General features: G+C 37.5%; 1 protein-coding gene across 1 annotated transcript in view; it reads left to right on the top strand.

The window, feature by feature from the left end:
* The window catches only part of LOC134855374 (cleavage and polyadenylation specificity factor subunit 2-like), a 372,284-nt gene that overhangs the window by 271,717 nt on the left and 86,024 nt on the right, over positions 1 to 14,543 (top strand). The window lies entirely within an intron of this gene.

Here is a 14,543-nt window from a genome sequence, read left to right on the forward strand (position 1 = left end):
TGGGCAAATTTCCGGTATCGACGGAACACGCCTGAATGTTCATGAATATTCAGCAAAATTTAGCTTACAGTTTGATCCTTAACAAAATCCGGTTTTTTGAAGTAAAAAATTTTCTGTGAGTACAAATCTGGTGTTAGTATGAATCATTGAACGCTCTGGCTGCCCTTTAAAATGACAGAAAAAAAATCTATACTTTTTCAAAGACCCCCTCACAACACTTCATATACAAAATAAAGATTGCTTCGAATATTTTTTTATCTTTTTGTTTCTCTCGTCATTCAATTTGCTTTTGTTTCTGAGCCGAGATATTTTTTCGCATACGCTTCACTTCGACAACTCAAAAAATTGCGCCAATTTGACGGCTTTAAAATTTCCAAAGTTTCACTGATCATGATAACTTTTGATTTTAAAAAAACTCTGAGCTCAGTGCGTCAGTTAATTCTTTGAAAGTATTGAAATTTTGCCTGAAAATTGTTTAGGTAACTCCAAAAAAATGGATTTCTGGTAAGCGTTGATTTTCAAAACTTTTTTTCGTCGAGCATTAAATGAGCCCACCAAGCCAATAGCTACGAGCCAAAACAATACAAGTTTTGACGAACTGTTTCGAAAAGCCTACAACTCATTTTGAAATTCAGTTTAATTTTTTTACAAACCTAATTTTTGTTACAAACATAGATGAACATTATTATGAAAGTTTCCGCTAAAATCACGTGTCTGTAAAAATTCATGAAAATTTAAGTGCTAAATCTCGCAGTGCTGTTACTGTACTGATTCAAAACGTTCTGACACAATGATAATTGGGGCTTTTCGTGGCTCTCTTTCAGTTTCAGGGCACTGGCGTAAAATTTTAATATCAGGTTGTTGGAAATTGCGTCATACGGTAACTTGCATGGAAAAAATCTAAAGTTTTGTTAAATTGCTCACGCTGCCACTTTTTATTGCAAGTTACAACTAAAAGTCGAAGTTATAGAGCATTGGTGAGTCAATAATCAGAAAAACCCGAACATTTGTCATTTCCCTTTCTAACTACCCATTTACCTCGGGATGTTTTTCCCTATGCCCACGGATAGAGTGTTGAATTTTTCTCAGTAAACTCAAAAAGTGCATAGTTCTATCAAAGGGTATAAACAAATTGAACAGCAAAATTTCTAAATTTATCTCTTTTTTCTTGATAAACTTTTGATGATATGTTTTTTCTGATCACTGAACAATATATAAAGTTATGCTGAAATGAAACTATGGACACAGATGAACCATAGTTGCTTAAGTGCTTATGATGTTACTGGTCTGCATTTGTCAACATTGCTAAAAACTCTGCTGGGCTCTTTTTTATCCCCAAAACTTGTAAGTTGTAGATTTGTGTAGACATATGATTACTAGATTCGGAAGGGTAAATCCAAGTTTTAACATATCTATCCCCTTGTTATAATAAAACTGAATAATTTTTTGAAAACTAATTTGAAGTTGCCATATTGCAATAAAACTTGGCATCTTGAACAAAGTAACAGTTGTGAATAAATTTTATTTCAAGATTTACATGTTAAATTTATGCCTGTAGCCGTTATTACACGAGAAACAGCTGTGAAATTGTAAAGTTTGAAAAACGGGGAAAGTGGAACTGAGCTCTATACTGAAAGAAATCTAGTTTGCTCTACGACGCTAACCCAGCAGGCATTATATCATATCATTTATCAATATCAGAAAAAGCACACGCTTCGCTCTTGTTGCTGATTACAATTATTGTTTGGACTTTCCTTACAAAAGTAACGGAATATTTGTGCTCGGGTGGTTTTATCTTCAGCCATACTTCGACTTTTTATTAGCAATTTTTGACAGTTTTCTGAGCTTAAATTTGAAAAAACATTCTGTAACCATTTTTCGTTAAGTTATGGTGGTGTAAAGATTAACATTTTAACCAATTTTGGACAATTAACGCACAATAAATTTCGCGCTACTAACGCAAAAAGCATCACTTCGTAATTTATATGGCGCGGATGGGGGGATGATTTTCATTTAAAAAAACTCAATACGAAAAAAAAATAGTTTTGTTTTAAGAAATTTGTTTTTTTTCATGTTACTACAGCTGAATAGACCTTATAAGGCAGTCGGAACATTCAGGGCGGCTTCGCCTTGATACGAGCAGACTTTTTGAGAATTTTTTAAAAAGTTTTGCCGTGTACCTGAGCAGTTTTTCTAAGAGGATGTTTTCATAATTCTAATAACCGGTAAAACACTAAAATAAGGAACAAGACTGCTCGTATCAAAGCGAAGGCCTGAGTGTTCCGACAGTCTTTTAAGGCCTATGGAGCAGCCAAAAATGATTTTTTTTTGAGATTTTTGTAAAAACTATCCCCACACACGCCAAATAAAGTACAAAATAAGAGACTCTGCTTTTAACAACAATTCAATTATTGCAAAAAGCCTGCTTCAACCAAGAAGAATGATTTACAAGACTGATTAAATCTCCGCTAATGTGTTAATAGCGCGAATTATATCGCGCGTTAGCTGTCCCAAGATGGCCGATATGACAATCTTAAAACCCCCTTAACATTTCGGAAAAGATCACAGGCTAACAAAGCATTTTCGAGAGGTTTTCCATTTATCAAAACCAATGGACCGAGCACACTTTGCCATAATACTTGCGAAACATCTGGAACAAAAATAATTCTCACAACAATTTGGTAATTTCTGTAAAGGATTTCTATATACAGATCACGACTGAGATGCTTACCAATAGACAATTCTTCATGCCAGAAGCTGTTCACCAATTTTTGGCAAATATTTCACGCCAATTAACTACGCCAATAATCAGGCCAGATGACTTTCGCTCGGTCTGAAAATATTTTAAGAGGAAATTCATTATAATGCCAAGCTAGCTTCTCAATCGAGTACGAAATTGTGCTATCGCGTCAGTAACTTCAACTTCAAAAAATTTTATGGGGCGTTTCTCTATAAAATCCGATGGCAAATGAAAAGTTAACAGAAATCATAGAAAATGATTTTTTGTCCGTGAAGTCAATTCAGTGGCTTCCTTTTTTCTGCTCGATTTTTGATGGTGAAGCGAATGAATTGCTTTTTAAGACGAAAACAGCTCCTGCTATCTGGTTCTCTGCGAAAGTATATATGCTTTTTGCATTGGCAGTAGCGTAGGCTAAAACTGGTTATCTGTTGCTAAACAACAAGACCTGAAATGTTCCGACTGTCCCTTAATTCACATCGAATAGTTTTTCGAGAAAGGAAAAAATTGAAAATCCATCAATTTTGGACAAAATCAAAGTGGGAACTTTTGAGTCGTACAAAACTAATACACCGATTAACTAGCCTAACAACCTAGTTATTATCATTTATAATATAGTTATTATCATTTATAATATAATTATTATCATTAGAAGAGTTATTATCATTTATAATATAATTTAAATAGATTATAATCCATTATTTTTATCCCAATTTTCATGGCATGAGTTTTGCTCAAAAACACATTATAATCTCTTTTGCTTGCCCATTTTATCTTCGAAGTTGAATCTAAGTTGCTTACATTTTATGATTTTTGTAGATGTTGGTTCCAGTGAAAAATGAGAAATTGTTTTTCAAATTTTCACCTCAATTCAAATTATTACCTTTTTTCTCATTTCTTCCCCATTAGAGTTGTTTCATGATGTATATTTAAAGCTTTTTTAACCAACAAAACATCAACAAAACATCAGATGAACCAAAGTGTGACAAAAGATCTCGCTTCTAGAGGTTTTGTCATAGCCGAAAATTTATTAACCCATAAGATACATCGAACGTTGTTTTGCTGTAATACAATTTTTGTAAAATATGAGAATGAAATCGATTATAATTGGTTATAAATCATAATAATTGATTTAAGGATTTTTTTGTATAAACTACAATAACAAATAATTGATTATATGAGATAATAATCTATAGGAAAATACCACGATAATAAGCAATCAAAAATCCTTTAAATTCCTATTGCTGGTAATTTTAATCAACTATAAATGTCAAAAAATCATCATAATATTCCGTTATATTCGATTACTTACGCCTAAACTTAGATGCAGGTAGCCCAAAATCAATTGGAACGGTTTTATGTGCGGATAATTTTTGAAGCATAAGCAATTGTTTTTACGCTTTCGTCTGCATGAATAATTTCTTCAAGTAGCGCATAATTTAGTCCAGAAAATGGCTGTTTGGCAATTCGCAAGCCCAGAAAGTTACAATAAAAATCGGAGGTAAGATATCATTTTCAATTTGAACTCAGGAAGTTGATATCTTTAATGGGGTAAAGAAAATTTTGTCGAAAACTATTTTTTCGATCGGCGAAAACTGTCTGAATAAAAAAACACACCGAGCATAAATATCCATTTTCTTCGAAAATCAGATCAATTTCTATTGAAATTATTGAATAATGAAATTAACACAAGGCCTCTTGATTTGAGTTTGAATGTGACATATATGATCTGCTAAACATCCTACGTGGTACATTTTCTTGTTCTTTTTACAGAAACATCTTGACTTTCAAAGTTATTCGGCCAAGTTTTTTGACATTCAGTTCAATTTCTGATAATCGTCAAATTTTTTGACCTTCAGTTTAAATCCTGAAAAAAAATCTGAAAACCGCCTCCAAGATGGCCAAAAGGTTTAATCATAGATTGATTTAAACTTTCCGTAAAGTTAATTGGGTTATGATGTGATCTAAATGGTATTTTTTCTGTGGGTTATTAGGCTTTTCTGAATGGTATATACTCAATTGTGTTCATAATTCAATTAGCGCCTCAAAAAAAATCAATGATAGTTCACTGACACCAATGTGTATTTTGTTTTATCTGTTCAAAAAGCAGCAACCGGCATTAGATTGTTTTTAAACGGCGAGTTCAAACAGCAAGAAATCTCAAACAAATAACTGAAGTATTTTTGCGCTCCCTTGGTGGAAAGTTAAGGTCACGAATTAGATGCATTAACTTTCCACCCCTTCTTTTACAGAGGAGATATCACAAAATAATTATTTAATTTACTTTTTTCGTTTTTTTTTGAACAACCTTAAAGAATCGACAAGAAACAAGCCGCAAGTATGAATGGAAAAAGTCAAAGATTCCGCGAGGAAAGATTGAGCTAAGAAGCCTTGCATAAAAAGGTTAGCATAAAAAAACTGCAGTTTTTTTTATTTGTTAAATATAAAAACAAACACTTCGTATATCATACTCGGAGAAGAAACGCCGCACACTCAATTTCTTTCTCAATTTATTCGATTTCTTTTATGACATCCAATTAAGAAAAGCAATCCAGCTTATTCCGAATGATCAACAGCTGACCGATAAAAAAAACAGTTCATCAAGTTTCTAAGATCGTGTCAGTAAGTTGATGAGCAGTGTGGTTTTAAATTTTCGAAAAAGATCAGTCTGCTGATAAATTTGATGGACGGAGAACAAACAATGAACAGTTATAGTCAGACCTTGCCAAACCTAGCCAGCAGTTTTCGAAAATCATTATAGGCAACACGCTTAAACGCAACACGTCTAAATGTGTTATGGTTTTTGTGACTAAACAAATAATTGAAATAGCTGTTGTCATTTCCCGAAGTTTTTAATTTACAAAACATTCAGCAAAGCGCTGTGCTCTAGAAATGGGCTTTTCAAAAGCATTTCCAAAAAAAAGAAAACACTTTCTTTCTAGCTTACAATTATATAAAAGACACATTCCGCGTATAGTACACAAGTTTTTACAGAAGATCATTCATCATGTCAGAAGACCAAAAGCTGACCGGTCTAAAGGCTCTTTTGGCGATAACATATCAACCTCAGACGCTGATACTAGCCGGAACAAAAAAAGTCAAGTTGTACCTAGATGACGAGCATGTAGTCGAAACGTATCATGAACCGTTCAATCCACACTACCGTCAAGTGACCTACCATCGAATGTCCACCCCAATTATGTATGAACTATGAAAAATAGTTCCGCATAAAGCATCCAATTCAAAGAAAATCTTCAAAGTAGTCATAAAAAATCTTCAAAATATCCCGCATGAAAATATTCATTTCAAACAAAATCTGGTCGAGAGAGTCGAAACACCGAAATTTCATCGAGAAAATCGAAACATAACTCAAGCACCTCAACCCGGGGTATACTGCTGGAGAATTTTTTTCATACTGAAAAGCCATTATATCCTATTAATAGCGCAGCAAGGTTATGCACTATGTTGCAGGCATTTTGTTGCAATTGATGCAAGATGTAAACACGATGTCAATGGAACAGTTCCAAAACAACATACTCGCAGTACGATCGAACTTGATTCTCGTTAGACTAAGAGTGGGCTGGACGCCCTCGTTTCTGACCACTTGTTACCCTGTAGCCTCGAAGCGGTTAAAAGCCAACTCTGCTAAGATATCAGAAAAGCATGACCCTGGGCATGAAATGTGAGCCTGAAAATTTAGTTTAAAGACCAGTTATCCCCCTCACTGATTGAATTGCAGAATTATGATTGGATGCAATCGTGACCTTAATCGCCATGACTTCCCGGGTTGACCTCCATACACCGAAAATGCTTACCATGCAATTCCATACATCAAGTGTGTGGAAAAATGCTTGTCATACAATTTTCATACATTTTCTAAAAATGGTTGAAAACTGGTATAAACTTATTTCTGTGGCTGTTTGATTCAAATAAAACAATCTGGTGATAAAAAAACTGAGGTTTTCGTTTTTTGAAAAAAATGCTTATCATACAATTCCTATATATGGAAATTGTATGATTGGCATTTTTTTGATGGCGACACAAAAAATTTTTCAAGTAATTTTGAAAATTTGGCCCAAAATTTTTTTTTTTTTCAACGGCAAATCGAATTTCGTACGCAAACAAACATTTTTCGAAAATTTTTTTTGCATGCGAAATTTAATATTTTGTGTTCATAACGTAGTCCTAGATGCGATAAAATTGGCTTTTATTTTCTTTTCACCTAATTTTTTTTTTTCAAAAACGGTGAAAATTCCTATTTCTTTTGCATGGAGTATTAATATATGCCTTGATCAATGTTTGATAAATTGAAAATTCAAAAATTTAAAATAATCATCATTAAAAAATTTTGCCAAAAAATAAAAGTTTGTTTCTTTTGTTATATCAATTGTGAAAGAGAGCCAAATTCAGGTCGTTCTCTATGCATTGTAAATGTAAGACCGTCCAACCTTCGGTGTTTTGAGTAACCAAGGTCTTTGTCACTCGTGTTCGGTTGCAAACACAACAAAAAAATTTTCAGAAACTAAATTAAGAAAGAAAAAATCAAAGTTTTTGGTTTATGGGAAAACACCTATCATACAATTTTCATATATGGAAAAATGCTTATCATAGAGTTTTCATACAATTTTCTGTACGTATGGAATTGTATGAAATTGTATGACAAGAAGTTTCTCATATATGGAAATTGTATGATAAGAAGTTTTGGTCAACCCGGGTTACCATCAAGTGGGAAACGTTTTACATGGTTGAGGTAACACGAGCAGCTGCTGGAATCAAAACGAGATTTCAACGCTTAATTGGAAATTGATTCTTACTGGGAAATGAAGGGTTGGTTGATGTTGCTGCTCCAACGCTTGTTGCCCTAAAATTGATGTTTGACAGGGGAAGATAAAATCGTAACCAATGAATAAGACTAGAGAAATCAGGAGGATAGCCAATTTTGTTTGGTCCAGATTTGATTATGAGGATCTACCCGCTTGTCTTGATCTCCGGCTTGAGAGAATTTGAAAAGTTAGTGTACGGACGCGGTCGTACAAACATTCGTACACACATTCCCCAATGTCCAGCGCATATAAAATTTCAGTGCTATATTTCAAACCAGTTTCTCTGGTGGATTGTTCAGTTTTCACCTGTGTAAAAAGAATAAAAGCTCAGAGGAATGTCTAGCGACGATATGCTATCGGAAAGATATCGGTACCTGGCTTGACGTAATTGGAGTTCAATAATAGCTTCAAGTGCCAAATAGACGGTGAATACCTGGCCTGTGACAAAACTAAATTCCGGAGCCTACGCCCTGTTGACAGAACTGCGATAAACACCACGAGGGTCTTCGCGTGGCCAGAAACCTACGCTTTATGCTTAAGTGAAAAGAATTCTTAAAATATGGCAACTTACCTGCAGTGTGTCGCTGACATCCTTTAATTCGAATGATGTTAGTGGGTGTAATCTCACCACTCATTGCCCCAGAAAGTGAGCAAAGCGAGAAGTTGATGAAATATTCAGTAGATGGAGTGCGAAGATGGAACCGCGTTTTTTAAGGTGGAAGGCTATGCCTTCCAATCTTAATGTGAATTCATATTACCAGATGAATGGAGCGTACAAGCATAGGTTTGCTGCATCAAGGAAGCCAGAAGTTTCAGCGGACCTCTGGAATGATGTGAATTCAGAGCCACACGACCAGTACAGACTAAATTGCGAGTGAAGTTTATGGAGATGCTGGAAGAACTGAGAGGATGCAAATGAAGGTACCTGAAGATACCGACTCGGTCGATCACAGGCGTTGACATGAGTCTAAGACTCTCTTAATCTGCACCAAAGTCAGAGGATGCTAAGATGATCACAAGTTTCTACAGCTGAGGCTTTCTGCAAAATTTGTGAAGTGATCGATCATAACCAGGACCTGATTATAACCACTGGATGTTATGCAAAAGTTCTGATGGTCTTTTTTCAACAATTATTTGAGTTTTGTCACCCCTACAGAATTTTGGCACTGCTATTTTTCCCAGATTAATGGCTCAGTTATCCAGAATCTTTTCGCTTGAAGACAGGTTGCGATCACCGTCAGGATCCTGATGTATCTATCTGTCCAAGCCCTAGGCCCTAATCCTTAAGAATATTGGGTGGATAGCCGGTTCGGCTATTATTTGTTGGTCCATCTAAATTCCCAAAATCTTGTGTGTCGGGTAATGCCCCTTGTTTCATCCACTGTTCAATTCTCAAGATAAAATTTTTTCTCCGAGTCTTAAGATGCAGCCTCTTCAAGTGGTTGCACATGACCGTCTCCCCATGAGTCTCGCCACTCTCGCCCTCTCTAATCAAACGGGGAGAAAGCAACTCAATTTCAACATGTGCATCATTTGATTTTTTTTTTCAAATACGGATAAAACCCAAATCATCACGCTTGATCATTTGTCTTATTTTTTACGGCCGTTTGGTAACATTACAGAAATTATAGACTATCGAATACCTTCACAAAAACATTGTTTGTGGTAAACATTTTTGCTCACCTGTTCAACTTAGTTGGCTGTCTGTGGGTTGAATCTCTCGTAGAAGGTGTCTTGATGAATGTAAATGCCGGGTGCATATGGGAGAAGAAGATATTATCACCACCATATGTATTCCATCTCACTGGATGTTTGTGAACGTTCCTCTGTGGACGTTTGTGGAAGTCGTTCTGGACGTCTTTCATCCACAAATGGTAGAAACGCCAAGCCTAAATGTCTGTTCTAGAAGTACTGTTCTGCACCACGACAAAACCTACAGTTCCAGTTGTTTACATTTACAAGTAAGCAATTGCTCACCTTGCCACGCAAATTTGTTCCCGTGGAGGTCAATTTTGACGTCAGTAGGGCACATGTCAATTATTGGAGAGTCCTAAGATCCTATGATTTTCTTGAAATTAGTAGTTGAAACATTTCTAGATATATATGTCATTGGGTGCCTATAACTCACAGGTATGACATTATGACACGAGTCTTCTCCATGAGGTAGGCAGGAAGCTTCCACTGGGTGCTGGGAATACGCCCATGAATTGTTCCAAATGGCATCCCGAGACGAGATTTTTCACCTAATTCGAAGCAAGATTTGAGCGGTTTTTGAGCGGTTTATCTAGAAAAAAAACGCTCAAAAACCGCGCATGATTTGAGCGGTTTTTTAAGCAAGATTTGAGCGGTTTGAGCGGTTTTTCCAAAAAAACCGCTCAAACCGCCCAAATCGCTCAAACCGCTCAAATCATGCTGAAAAACCGCTCAAACCGCTAATATCTTGAGCGGTTTTTGAGCGGGATCTCGACCCGGGATCTCTTGTCCCATTTATCAAATGCTTTCGAAGAATAGAGGATACCAATTGCCGAACTACCGTGCTACAATGCCTCCCGTTCTCTTGATACTTGAGCCGTAATGACTTTGATCCGTACCTTCTCCCTGGCCGTCCTGGAGTTTATCGCCGCCATCCATTCTACACCGACTCTGGTTAACTCCCTTAACAGCAATTTGCCAGGCATCCGCATACCCTCTGGTATGACTATCATCGTTTTGTGTAGAAAGGAAAGGCTATTGCTGTTCATGCGAATAAGCTCCTATTTGACCAAGCTAGAACGACGGTACAGATTCGCTACGGACAGGATTTTGATCTCAACTGCATTTTCACCGTTTTTTTTTGTACACATGTCCCGTTATGGGGTGTCCTGACGTATCTAGCCACCTCACTTGTTTTAACTCCAATAGTTTCTGCCTTTTGGATGAGTTTGTCAGCGTTCTGGTGCTTGTCAGTCATCTTGTACTCGATTATAATTTTATAACTATCTAAGCGGACTATCAACGACCATTGTAACGTTGGTCTTATGAGTACGTCATCAACCAATATCAGGCTCGGTTGTTTACTCGTAACTTATATGGAGCATTTCCAGGTATGCTCGGTATTTCTCGACAAAAGTGCTTACTGCAAAGAGTCTTTGTTGCACCATGTTTCATCTCTGTGTCACCCAATACTTTTTTCCATAGATTCTTTCATTCCACTCTTGTTCCTGGTGCTGAATTCTCGAAATGACAAAAACTGGGGTATCAGTATTGTAGACATTCATGCCCATTTTGGTAGACATGCCTAATACTGGTGCCTCCCACAAATCTTTTTTTACGTTTCAAAGGAATCTTGAGTCTTATTATTCCATTCGAACTTCTTCCCTTTGTTGCGCATCCATTGACGCATTGGATAGACCTCGTCTGCTTATCCCCTCGAAAACTATCTGCAGTAATTCTCAAATCCTGAATACTCCTCAAATGTGTGTTTGTTTTGAGATTTTTTCATACAACAGTACGACTTCCATCGCATCAGGATCGGGCCTCTCGCCGTAATTGTCAATCATCCTGTCCATGTTGTGTACCTGGAGATTTCGCACTTAGAGGGTTCCCACTCCAAGCCTGCAATTTTTCGTGCAATTGAGGAGTTAATCCAGCCTATCAATATGATCTGCCAAGGTATGTGTCGCCATCAGCACGTCTTCGACACGAAAGATCACGGAGTTTCCGTTCTTCTTCGTTAAGCTGATTGAAGCCTGACACATCAGTCGTTGAAAGATCACTGTCGCCTTGCCCAGGCCGAAAGGAATCCTCTTCCGCTAGTACAAACCCAACTCACAATCAAAACCCATCTTCCCCTAATCATGTCATATCAGTGGTACATACCGAAGGGCAGAATCAACGTCCAGGGTGGTAAAAACTATCGAATATCCGAATTGAAATAAAACAGGTTTGGTCTATTCGTGATGAAGGACAAAAGTCTTTTTTTTTGCCCCACTGTTGAGCAAGCAAAATAATTTCAACTGTCGTCATTTTTATCTCGGCCATGACAATCCAACAAGCCCAAGGCAGCTTCGAGAGCTCAATCAAGTCTTAGTCGAGCAGAACTTCTATCCCTGCAGCGCATGTTTCTGACCATTAGATGTCACGCGCTTTGCTCCCTCCCTGATTGGAACAGCATATTTTTCCACAAAAATTAATTAAGATAACCTTTACAACGACATATGTCCGCTTCTAGCATCGAAAAATGAATGCGGTCGATTTGAAAATCAAATCTGCTTAAAGACCACAAACTCAATATCTCCTATTTTTTCTCCTATATGCTCTTTTTTGTTGTTGAAGCAGCGTTTTTAACCTTTAGTTCATATGACGATACGCGATCCCGAAATTTTGAGTTAACTGACAAGCCATAATCTGTCTCAGACTTCATAGAAAAAAATTGTCTCACGTTTCACGTTGAATCGAAACCAATTTGTTTCACGTTGAATCGAAACCAATCTGTGTATCGAATGCGTTCATTGACACACCCACACACGCTCCTCTTCGTGTGACGGAAAAGCTGCGGCGTAAAAAAATTGAACTTTGAATGTTAGAGTGGGTACCAAAAAGTCTGTTTCGTCGCATAATGCGTTTAAGTTTCTCATAACATAAATCGCTATGACTACCTGCTTAGGTTTTAGCTCACCAAAATGTACCAATCTTGCAAATCTAGCAAAAATGGTATCTGATTTTCATCCGTTATTTTCTTTCTTTTAGGTCGTTTTACTTAGTACTGGGTTTCTTATTCGTATCATCTTCTTTTCAGGTCGATTGTAAAGTCAAAAAACCGGAAAAAAGTCGCGTTCTAAATGAACTGATGAAATTGTCTAGATTCTCTACCACAAGAAAACTCATTTGAAGCTTCCTTCAAAATATCTAGAAGATTTTTAATTGGAGTTCCCTGCTACCTAGATGGCTCCTCCACTGCTAGCAGCCGCTACTCTCAGGTACCTGGGTATCACATATTCACTGGTGAAACACATTCTCTTACATGTCTTGATTAGCATAGACTGCTCCACGATTCGCAGCTGACAGCCTCAGATTCCTTAGTATCATATCTTCACTGGTGAAACTCAGTCTTTCTCACATCTTGATCAATTTTACACTGACCACTGCTCATGTATCTGGGAGACCCGCTACTCCTAACTTCTTGCTGTCTTCGTTAAGCAGGTCTGCAGCCTCATCTGCTTCGTAGCCTATATGTGATGCATCTTGTTTCATCCTGGTATCGAGTCCTTTTCTTCTGAGCGTCGATTCCTATTGACCCTTGTATATCTGTCAAGTTTGGGCGTTGTCAGTTGTGACAAAAGTCATGGTGTAGATAATGATTATATCTACGTTGTTTATCAATTGGTATTGTCCATAACCTCCACGTAACGCCCATTAAGTTCCATAGCCTGGATGACAGCTGTAACCAACAGAGCTCGCACAGCCTCCGAACTGGTTCTGTATTCTGTTTGCTTCAGTTAATCCGCATAAATGCCAAGTTGCATCATAGTGAAACATGCTGGCGCATTCAGGATCCTGATCATCTGATGTCCCACCATCGGGATTATTGAGTGTATCTTGCAACCTGAGGCATCAAACGGAACGTGTGACAGGTGTTGGCATTTAGCTTCATGCTGAAACTACTCGATGCATTGGCGTTTTTTTACCAATGAGGCCTCGAAAAAACCACCTTCTCGTTGAGTTGATCCAGCAGACTCTCATTATCTAGCTCCAGTTTGACCTTCTGCTCATTCTGTCTGGTTGACAACTCTTGTTGAACATTGTTCTAGGTTTCCGCTTTCACGTTTGCATCTGCTTTGTGGCTAGCTTTTGATGCTTTTCCTTCTTTCTGGCTTCTGCCTCACTCATCAAGGGTGCCTCGCTGGCCTTAACACCTAATAAAACCTCTTCATGCCTTGGAAGCTTGATGTCCGCAAGTGCAACCCCAAAAACTGCCGACGGCCAGATTTAAATTGCCCTTTCAGTTTGCAAAATTAGCCACTGGCACCAAATTTGGCAATTATTCCCTTAAAAAATCTACAACTTCCTTGTCTGAGGTATCTTCCAGGCAAAACCGATTGTATTCAAACCTTGTTCGCAGGTTAGGCCTGCTGATACAAGATGATACGTGAAACTGCAATTTGCACAAAAGCATCTCTTGTCCATGTCATAACTCTGTTTATACCATTTGTTGACCTGGTTTGCAGACCCAATATTAAAAATTCAAAAAGTTGTTTTTGCTATATATGCAATAGTATGAACCAAACAGTGGAAACAATTGACGTTGTAAGAGTGACGAGCCTAAAACCATGCTGGCAACTTGCTATACACCTATCTTTTCCAGTTTTCCGAAACCGGAAAAGTTGAGGCTGAATTCAAAAGAAAACCTATGAGATGTTCTTTGAGAAATAAGTATTCTTTTGAGTTCAGCCTCAACTTGTCCGGTGTCGGAAAACTGGAAAATAGAGGTGTATAGCGAGTTGCCAGCATGGTTTTAGGCTCGTCACTCTTACACCATCAATGAATTTTGTATCCACGGTTTCGTTCATTCTACTGTTTGGTTCGTCTGACTGGTTTCGCGTCTTTGCATCTTCAGGTAATGCTAGAACTTATCTATCGTCTCTTCTTCTAGTTGCCATCGCTTCTCCTCGAAACTCATTCTTGTTTGATGCCCCTGCACTACTGAAGCAGATGGATTCAACAAATTTTCAAACATCTGTTCCGTGATGCCCCAGTGATACTGCTCATTTGCGATCACACAATTCAGGACTGTCTCTTCACAAATACTGGTAAGCACGTTGCACTCCTGTCTTTCTGACAAGTTCTCCTCTCGGAAATGCCGCCTTATCACCTCTATTCGTGTATCAGTACAACGATCCCGTTTATCCTTGTGACATCTCGTTTTATGAAATTTCTTTTAAGTTTTTTCCTGCGTTCATTGGTTCAGGACAATCGTAAAAGGAATGGGCTGGTGCTATTGCTGT

This window comes from Symsagittifera roscoffensis, chromosome 10, assembly GCF_963678635.1.
Source record: "Symsagittifera roscoffensis chromosome 10, txSymRosc1.1, whole genome shotgun sequence".
Taxonomy (NCBI): domain Eukaryota; kingdom Metazoa; phylum Xenacoelomorpha; order Acoela; family Convolutidae; genus Symsagittifera; species Symsagittifera roscoffensis.